Consider the following 9,493-nt stretch of genomic DNA (forward strand, 5'->3'; position numbering starts at 1 on the left):
TCAGACACCAGGCTGGACACTTGCTGTTTTTCTCCGTAACCCTCATGACCAGCTTTCAAGCTAGTCACATTTGTCCTCCTACTGCATGCAAGGAAACTGCAGCTCGTAGAGGACATAGCCAAAGTCACAACGCAGCTAAACCCAAGTCCCTCCTACCTGTGAGCGCCTTCCCTCTTACTGCTAAGCCATGCAGGGCCTATACCCTTTGCTTAACAGAACCCTGGGAACCTAGTCTTCCTGTCCTATGCCACCTGGTTTTCAACATGTCAAAGGACACTGGTACAGGCTGATGCTGTGGCACAGCAGGTTAAAGCTGTGGCTTGCAGTGTCGGCATCCCATATTTGTGCTGGTTTGAGTCCTGGCTGTTCCACTTCCAATCCAGTTCCCTGCTAACGCACCTGGGAAAGCAGTAGAGGATGCCCCAAGTGCTTGGGCCCCTGCACCTGCATGGGAGACCTGGAAGAAGCTCCTGGCTCCTATCTTCAGAGTGGTTCAGTTCCAGCCGTTATGGCCATTTGAGGAGTGAATCATTGGATGGAAGACTTCACTCTCTCTCTGTGTCTCTACTTCCCTCTGTAACTCTGCCTTCCAATAAATAAAATAAATCTTTTTTTTAAAGGACATTGGTAACACCAGTAACAGCAGCTTATTGTGCCAGATGCTCTTCCAAGCCCTTTACATATATTAATTCATTTAATCCTCACGAATCTATGAGTCGCAGCTCTTCTTATTTAACAATAGTTATCTGTTATTTTTTTAGAGGGGGCAATGAGACCCAGAGAGTCAAAGCAGTTTGTCCAAGGTGACTCAGCTAGTGTTTGGCAGAGGCAGCACTTAGACCCAAGGTGCTACATAACAGTACAGTCTACATAGTATGCAGCAGCCCCGAATCCCAACACCCACCCAGCTGTGAGTGACAAAGAAAACCACGCCTGGTATTCAAAGTCTGGGCTCTCTGTCTCATTTGGCTGCTGTGCCCAGGTGCCCGACAAGCCCTACAGATACGAGGGTCCTACCTGGGTCATCAGCCTTCTTGAAAAGAGGAATTGAGCGAGTCAGCATGTGGCATACCGAAACACGAGCATCCCATATGGGCACCCATTTGAACCCCGGCTGCTCTACTTCCCATCCAGCTCCCTGCACCCACGTGGAGACCTGGAAGAAGCTCCTGGCTCCTGACTTCTGCCAGGCCCAGCTCTGGCCATTGTGGCCATTTGGGGAGTGAACCAGCAGATGGAAGATCTCTGTCTGCCTGTCTTTCCCTCTTTTTCTGTAATTCTGCCTTTCAAATAAATAACTCTTAAAAAAGAGAGAAAGAAATCGAGGAAATGAAGAAGCATTTTCTTTGCCAGCTCAGGCAATTAACAGAAGAATCAAATGTTAACTTTCTTTTCAAACGTTAACTTTAAAATCATGCGGTTTTGCGTCTTCACTCACACTGGCTATCTGGGTAAATTGGGCAGTGTCACGACTCACTGGGCACCAGAGGTTCACATGGGGGCCTGGCAGAGGCAGGAGCAGCAGGAAACGCTGGGAGCCAGGCTGATGGTTCACAGACCTCTCTCTCTCTGCATCCAGAGTGCTCCAAAGCAGGCTAATGGCCTCTAATGTAAACCTAGTCTGTGGCTGCGAACACGCAGGGTCCTTGCTAACTACTAATTAAATGAATTAAGTGCACAAAATATAATTATTCACATTCTATTCTGCCCCCCCCCCCTTCGCTGCGCCACAGGGAAAAGCTTCCACGGCAATTGGTTTGTATAAGCTAAACCCAAAATTAAATTAAGAGGTCACACACCAGTAGCAAAGACAGAATCAGACAGAAAGCATTTTCTAATCAGAAACTGCAAAGAAATGGGAGCTTTTACATAATAGCAAAATTAGGGTTTGGATGGTGGTATTCTTTCCACCAACTTTTCACAGGGAATGAATCCCAACCCGGGCTATTCTTTTTCAGATGGAATTGAGTTCACTTTGGTTTCTGCCTCCCCCACCTCTTGTCTGGTGGCCGGGAGGGGGTTGCTTAGCTCTTACCAGGCGGCACGCTTTGGTCAGAAGACCAAACTTTGTTTGTTTTAAAGATTTATTTATTATTTGAAAGGCAGAGTTAGAGAGAGGGAGAGACAGGGAGAGGGAGATCTTCCATCCACTGGTTCATTCCTCAAGTAGCCACAATGACCAGGGCTGGGCCAGGCTGCAGCCAGGAGCCAGGAGCTTCTCCCGGGTCTGCCACAAGGATGGCAGAGACCCTAGCACTTGGGCCATCCTCCACTGCTTCCTAGGCCATTAGCAGGGAGCTGGATTGGAAGTGGAGCAGCCAGGAGTCCAGCAGGCACCCATATGGGATTCTGGTGTGGCAAGCAGCGGCTTTACCTGCTACCACAAGGAACCCTGGCCCCTGTTTTTGTTTTGTTTTGTTTTAATCCAGGAGTATGCCAGACATCTCCCAGCCTCTCATTCCTTTCTTCCACAGTTACCACATTCCCTCTGCCCCCAAGAGATTTCTCCAGATGCTGTGCCCCCTCGAGGGTGCTCATCAGGTCCCCTCTGCAGCTCTGTGCCACCACCATCCGCGTTAACCTCCCATGAAAGTGAATGACTCCCACAGCTGGCGCGGACTCCATCTGACAAGCGCTCTTGGGGAGGAATCTGATGAGAGAAAAATAGAACGGTTCTGGAACCCCGGACTGCAAGCACTGAGGGTCGCACTCGCTCAGCCTGAATGGAAGTGACAGTCATGAATGACGAGAATGAGGAAAGAGAGCCTGTGCGGCCTGGGGCCTGGGAAAGGATTTAGCAGTGCACAGCTCAGGTTGGAATGAAAAGTCGCTAAGGACGCGTTCGTTTCCCACGTTAGCATCCGCGGAGGCAGGCCGCTGGCTCGGCATCAACTTAGCCTGGACACTCTCGAAAGCCATCTCCACGGGGAGGACGGCACTTGCCAAACAATTCTCATCACCCGTCTGGGCACCCGCTTTGTGTTCCGGGCGTCCTTGGAGCTAACTGACTTCGCTGCAGATTCTACAAATATTCGCTTGCACACCTGCTCCTGGGGGCTAAAAATATATTCAGATGAAGGTGTTACAGGGAAAGGTAAGAAGCTGTGTCTCTTTTGTTTCTGTTCTGCAAGTGTAGTTCGTTTGTAGAGAGAGGTTTTTTTTTTTTAAGATTTATTTATTTGACAGATACAGTTACAGAGACAGAGAGAGATCATCCATCAGTTGGTTCACTCCCAAATGGCCACAATGACTGGTCCAGGCCACATTGAAGCCAGGAGCCCAAGCACTTGGGTCATTTTCCACTGCTTCCAGGGCACATTAGCAGGGAGCTGGAGCAGCCAGACCTGGAACTGGCACCCATAAGAGATGCTGATGTTGCAGGTGGCGGCCTAGCCCCTTATGCCACAATGCTGGTCCCTGGAGAAAGCTTTATTTTGGATGTAAAAACTTAAAAAGACATCCTTTCCTCCCTGAGGAGTGTCTTTTCCTGCTGTTTTTCAGAGGCTAACACATACGTGTGTGTGCGCACACACACACACACACAAACACACACGTGTCTGGAAGTCTCTGTTCCTGTGCTCATATTTCATCCATGAGGATGTGGAGACCACCAGGATAGGAACCTCACAGTCACCAGGCAGTGGAGTTTGGTGAGTGGGCAGCAGGCTGGGGGCCCAAGTGCTCTCACCACCTGTGGCTCTGTAGTCTGGTTCTCGGCAGGAATCAGCATGCGTCATTTCCGCCATGGCTTCCCAGGATCAGGCTGTCCTGTCTCCAGGTGCAGCTTTCTGTGAGCCTCGGGGAATGTGGGATTCTTTGAGCCAAGCTTCTTAGCACAGCTGTGTGGGCAGCCAAGTGTAAAGGGGGCCCACAGCTGTGGCACGGCCTGGAGAAGATGTGGGGCCCAGCTGGGTGCTGGGCCAACTGGGAGAGGGAAGCCGGCAGAGGCATAGGGGTTCTCCACGACCCTGCTTGCTCCCCACCAGCTTTTGTCATTTTTGGTAAAGATGTATTTCTTGAAAGACATACTTAGAAAGAAAGAGAGGGGAGGAGAGCGAGAGAGAGAGAAAGAGAGAGAGAATGAGAGAGAGAGAATCTTCCACTTGCTGGTTCACTCTCCAAATGACTGCAATGGCCAAGGCTGGGCCGGATGGAAGCCAGGACCCAGGAGCTTCTTCCAGGTCTTCCACGTGGGTGCCGGGGCCCAAAGACAGGGGCCGTTTTCCACCGCTTTCCCAGGCACATTAGCAGGGAGCTGGTTCAGAAGTGGAGCAGCTGGGACTCGAACCAGCGCCCAAATATGGGATGTTGGTATGAATGTCTAAGGCAGCATAAGCTTTACCAGCCATACCACAATACCAGCCCCCAGCTTTTGTCATTTTAAAGTGGTGCCTTCATCTCTGGTTGTTGCCCTGGCGCCAGGGCACACACTAATCTTCACTCATGAATGCATTCCTTCAAAACCAAGTCATTCTCCTATGAATAGCCTTTGGCCTCACAATCCATGAGCTAAATAGCATTGTCCCATTTTACTTATGAGAAAACCGAGGCTTCGCAGTGGTTGCAGGTATTTCCCGAGGTGATGACACAGAGTATGGCATGCCTCCTGATTTTAAATTATTTTCCTTGTATACACTTTTAGTCAGTGAATAAGCATGTAGGAGTAGGTACTGAATTCCTAGCAAGGAGCCAGTATCAATTCAAAGACCCTGTGACATGGTTCCTGCCACCTTGGTGCTTACAACCCAGTCTGCACAGTAAGGGATTTGGAAATGAGGTTGGAGGGGCTCAAGAGTCCAAGTTCTTACTTCCAACATTGCACTATAGATTGAAGATTAGTAGAGGAGTATGATTTCTTTATTTACTTATATTTAAAGATTCATTTATTTGAAAGGCAAAGTTGAGAGAGAGAGAGATCTGCCATCCGCTGGTTCACTCCCCAAATGGCTGCAATGGCCCGAGCTGGGCCAAACTGAAGCTTCCTCTGGGTCTCCCATGTGGGTGCAGGGGCCCAAGGACCTGGGCAATTTTCTGCCATTTTCCCAGGCACATTAGCAGGGAGTGTCTCACAGGAGGCAGTGCCACAGGCGGTGGCTTTAACCCCTAAGCCACAGTGTTGCCCCAGAAACAAGCTTTATTAGCAAAGCAAAAGTGCATACTCAAGGTGGAGTGTGGGCAGGCTCTACAGCGGGGTGGCCAAGGACCATTTGGATGTTGATGACATTACTTGAAGTTCATATAAAATTACCAACTTGAAAATCAACCTGTGGGGCCGGTGCTGTGGCGCAGTGGGTTAGAGTCCTGGTTGCAGCACCAATATCCCATATGGGTGCTGGTTGAAGTCCCGGCTGTTCCACTTCCGATCCAGCTCTCTGCTATAGCCTGGGAAAGCAGTGGAAGATGGCCCAAGTCCTTGGGCCCCTGCACCCATGTGGGAGACCTAGAGGAAGCTCCTGGCTCCTGGCTTTGGATCAGCTTGGCTCTGTTTGTTGCGGTTATTTGGGGAGTGAACCAGCAGATGGAAGACCTCTTTCTCTCCCTCTCTCTCTGTCTCTGCCTCTCTCTGTAACTCTGTTTTTCAAATAAATAAAATAAATCTTTTAAAAAATCATCCTGCTACAGATTTACTGAATTTCAAGTCCTGTGAGTGGTTGCCAGGCATTTCCCTGCTCTAGAGTGAGCTGCAACCAAGAGGTTCAGGGTCATCCCTTTATGTGGTCTGAAGGCACAGGGAGTGGTTTGGGCAGAATTTTCTGGGAAAGGATGGAGATTTTTAAGGAATTTGGTGACTACCCTTCTTCGGGCCTTTTCAGGAAATCTTGAGACTATCATGGTGTCGGGTGCATGATGGGAGCCGGAATGTCAGCCATGGTAATCCTAATAATGATATTATAATGGGCTACAGGTCATGTTGGATATTTTCAGCTACCCAGGTACTGGGTTGTGGCTTTAGTACAATAGTGACTTGGGGTTGCAGGCTATGGGAAGGGTTCCTAGAGGCAGCCTGGGAAGGGCACGGTGACATATTTCCTCTGGCTCTTCCTCTGAACTTGTCCCCATAACTCTAACAGAAAGGCTGGGTGATAAGCATGTGATGTTATTGGTTCAGTGCACATTTTTTGGGGGGCAGGATGTGCCAGACCCTGGGATAGGAAGAGAGACACAAAGATGACAAGGATGTGGTCTCTGTTCTCCAGGGGTCCAGTCCACACAAGAAATGTCACTGACCCAAACCCTTCAACAGCTTCCCATTGCTCTCAGGGAAAAATCCCAAATCATTGCATGGCCCAGAAGGCTGTCTGAGATCTGACCTTCACCCCTGGCTCCAGCCTCACCCTGCTCCAGCCTGAGAAGTGTTCTTTGAGCAGAATCTTGATGATTCTACAGGTTTTGTAGCACAAGGAGATGCAGAGGGAGATGGAATTCCAGGCAGCAGAGTTTGAGTGGAGAGGAGCGTCATGAGTAAGAGTAGAGACGCTTCCTAGAAGAGACAAGATGTTCTTTGTATATAGCTGGCCACAGGCATCTGTTGAACACAGCTGGACTGGGAAGGCTGGAGATGGGCAGGGGGAGGACAGGACTGCAGGGGAGTGGACGGAGAGCTTGTAAGTAAAGCCTCAGGAGCTGTAACTCCCCAGGACATCCAAGTGAGGGGAGGAGCCTTGAGACTGCCCTTGAGGCAAGCTGGGAAGGTGGCAGTGCTGCACGGGTCGGGTCGGGAGCTCCAGTTGCAGCTCAGCACCCTGCTTCATGACCTCCAGTCACCTGCATCGCCTTCCCCAGACCTCAGACTCTGCGAGGCAGGTAGCCTCAACTGGTTCTGACGCTCTCCTTTCCAGGCGAACCAGGTTCCTCCAAGTTTCCAGAGTTAGGGAAGCCAGATGGATGCAAGGCACTGGGAAAGAGCAGGCGGTCCCAGGGAGGGAGATGGAGCCCAGGCAAGGGGCTGGCTTTCAAGCCCCCCACCCCACCCTGGGCTGTGGGGAGGGCTGGAGGGTGGAGAGGGCGCAGGGTGGGGTGAAGAGAGGCACCCGGAGGTGGCTGCAGCCCCTGACTCATCCGTGTCCCACCAAGGCAAACTGGCTTTTCCACACTCCGACCACAATGCTAACATCCGGGGACCAGGCCCAATATGAGGGCACAAGGCGCTAGGGCTGGGGAAACTGAGGCTCACACAGATAATTTTCAAAGGGCAGAGCAGCGAGGCTGAGGAGCTGAGCGTTCCTTCGACAGTCCCCGGAGCAGAGCAAGCCCCTCACCCACGTTTTTTCTCTAGTGACCCCATTCTGCCCCCTGGATGTCACTTTTTTTTTTTTCCTTTTTCTTTCTTGGAGCTTTTGGGGAGGGGGAGGCAAGAGGGAGGTGGGGGAGAGACTTTTTTTTTTTTTCACATGAGCCCTCAGAATTACAGTTCACAAACTATTCAGTAAGCTGACCGGCCTCCACCTCCCCTTCAACGGCCTAATCTAAGGGGTGGGTCTCCGCGTTTTGTTGCTCGTCGGAAACAATGGCTGCGCGGCCCATTACATTTGCAGCACGTCGGCCTTTAATTGGTGTAACACGCCGAGGCCTGAAAGGAGGAGGCCCACAAAGGCGCCCCGTGAATGAGCCCCGGCTCACACAAAAACACTCCGCACAAGTTCAGAGCTGGCCACTAACAAGGAGGTAGGGAGTTAGTCTGAAAAGGGGGTGAAGTTCAGAAATGTGTCACCTTGAGGAGCCTCCCATCAAAGCCACGGGCGCCTTGACAAGCTGCAAAGGAAGAAAGTTAAACCGTCAGGGCCGCCGCTGGCCTGCGCGGGCGGCGGGGCTGGGGGCGCAGCTCCCCCCCCACCCCCCCGCCTTCCCTGCCCCTGCCTCGCTGCTGCTTCCCCTTCTTTACTTCGGGGGGCCTCGAAGAAGTCGGAGCGGGGGGCAAAAAACCAACCCTCCCACGCCCTTGCGAAGGCACAGTCTTAAAAGACAAACCTACGAAAAGGCAGGCTGAACGCGCAGATGGCGGCCTTGGTGGGAGCGGTGGTGTCTCCCTGCCCTCGCGCCTCTCCCTTCCCCGGCTCCCCCCACCCCGTGTCCCAGGGGACTCCCCGCCTCCCGAGCAGGGGGGCGCGGCGGCCGCGAGCGCGCAGGCCTCTCCGTGGCACCCGGCACTGGTGTGCATCTGGGTCAGCGGGGTCCTCCTGCGCCCGCCCAGAAAGGACTCCAGCTTCCGCGCCTCCTGCGTGTAACGCTCTGGGAAGACGGGGTTTCCACTAGCTTTGCAAAAAATGCCCCCCCCCCCAAATAACCCCAAAGAACAAAAACTGGCGTGCGAGGGCCGGGGGAGCGGGTGGAGGCCCAGGTCGCACCTTCCATTCCCGCGTCCTCCAAGGTGAAGGGCTCGGCGCCCCCCCCCCCCAGATGCCCAGAGTTCACCAGGAGGTGGGGGCGCTAGAGTCGACCCCCCACTCCCCGCGCCCTGGGGACCCTGCCCCCGGCACGCTGGCCCTCGCCCTCCTCGGCGGGGGCCTCCCAGCCACGGCCACGCCCGCACCGGGGCGGACAGCTCCGCGCCCCGTTCCCCGGCTCGCCCAGTCCCCGCCTTTGTGTCGCGGCGGGACCCCCGCCCCTCGGGCTGCCCCGTGCGAAGGCGGGGGCACTTTTCAATGCCGCGCCGCAGCTCCCTCCAGATTTGTAATCCGCCAAAAAGCCGCTGATTGCTGCAATCGGTACTTTTCATTAAAAAAACTTAGAAGCAATTTGGGCGAAGCCTTCTCAATGAATACATTTCCCCCGGAACGGTCTTTATTCTCCGCCTCCACTTGATGATTTTCTCCGGCACGAATCCGTCCTTACAGGCACAGAATGGGCAATCCCTTGAGCGCCGTCAATTGTCATCCCGACTCGGGGCCACTTCGACCGCCAATAGTGGCGAAGTCAGGGCTAATCCGCAGAAGGAATCGCGGGAAAAGAAAAGCAACAATAACCAAGTCAAGCGTAAAAAATGAAAGAGAAATCTCTATTATCAGTCACTACATTTCCCAGCTATGTCCTGAAAAAATCAGCTCGCTTCTCATGCGAGTCAGACACCAGCACAAGAATATGGGGTCGTGGTGGGTTGGTAGACTCACACGACGTCAGGAGCGAGGTCTGAGAGCCAAGGGCCCTCCTCGGCCTCCGCCAAATCCCCCTCACATCCGCCATAACCATTAAATACAGACTGACTTTATTCTGTATGGCGAGGCCCGGGGCTGGGTGGTGAGGGAGTCCCCAGCTGTGCAGGGACACAAAACACGCCCCGGGGAGAGGCATGGGGGCGGGGAGCCGACGCGGCGGGGACGCGCCACCTCCCCGCGGGCGGCCCCCGGCTGCGGGGCGCCCCACGCACCCCGCGGCTCACTGGCGCGCAGCCCTGCAGGCGCGCGGCCGCAGGTGCGCCGTGCGCGCGCGAGCGCGGGAAGCCGCGGGCCGCCATCCCCGCTAGTGTGCAAACGTTTCGGCTTTCCACGCTGACACC

General features: G+C 53.5%; 1 long non-coding RNA gene across 1 annotated transcript; it reads right to left on the reverse strand.

Moving 5' to 3' along the window:
- Window positions 1-2,109: 2,109 nt before the first annotated feature.
- LOC138849627 (uncharacterized) lies at window positions 2,110-8,057 on the reverse strand. The gene is made up of 4 exons (XR_011388598.2): window positions 7,969-8,057; window positions 7,712-7,752; window positions 6,336-6,481; window positions 2,110-2,650 (listed from the first exon to the last, which is right to left on the reverse strand). It is a non-coding gene; the product is annotated as an uncharacterized LOC138849627 (long non-coding RNA).
- Window positions 8,058-9,493: the final 1,436 nt, after the last annotated feature.

This window comes from Oryctolagus cuniculus, chromosome 5 (assembly GCF_051225735.1).
Source record: "Oryctolagus cuniculus isolate XC-2025 breed Fujian yellow rabbit chromosome 5, ASM5122573v1, whole genome shotgun sequence".
Taxonomy (NCBI): Eukaryota; Metazoa; Chordata; class Mammalia; order Lagomorpha; family Leporidae; genus Oryctolagus; species Oryctolagus cuniculus.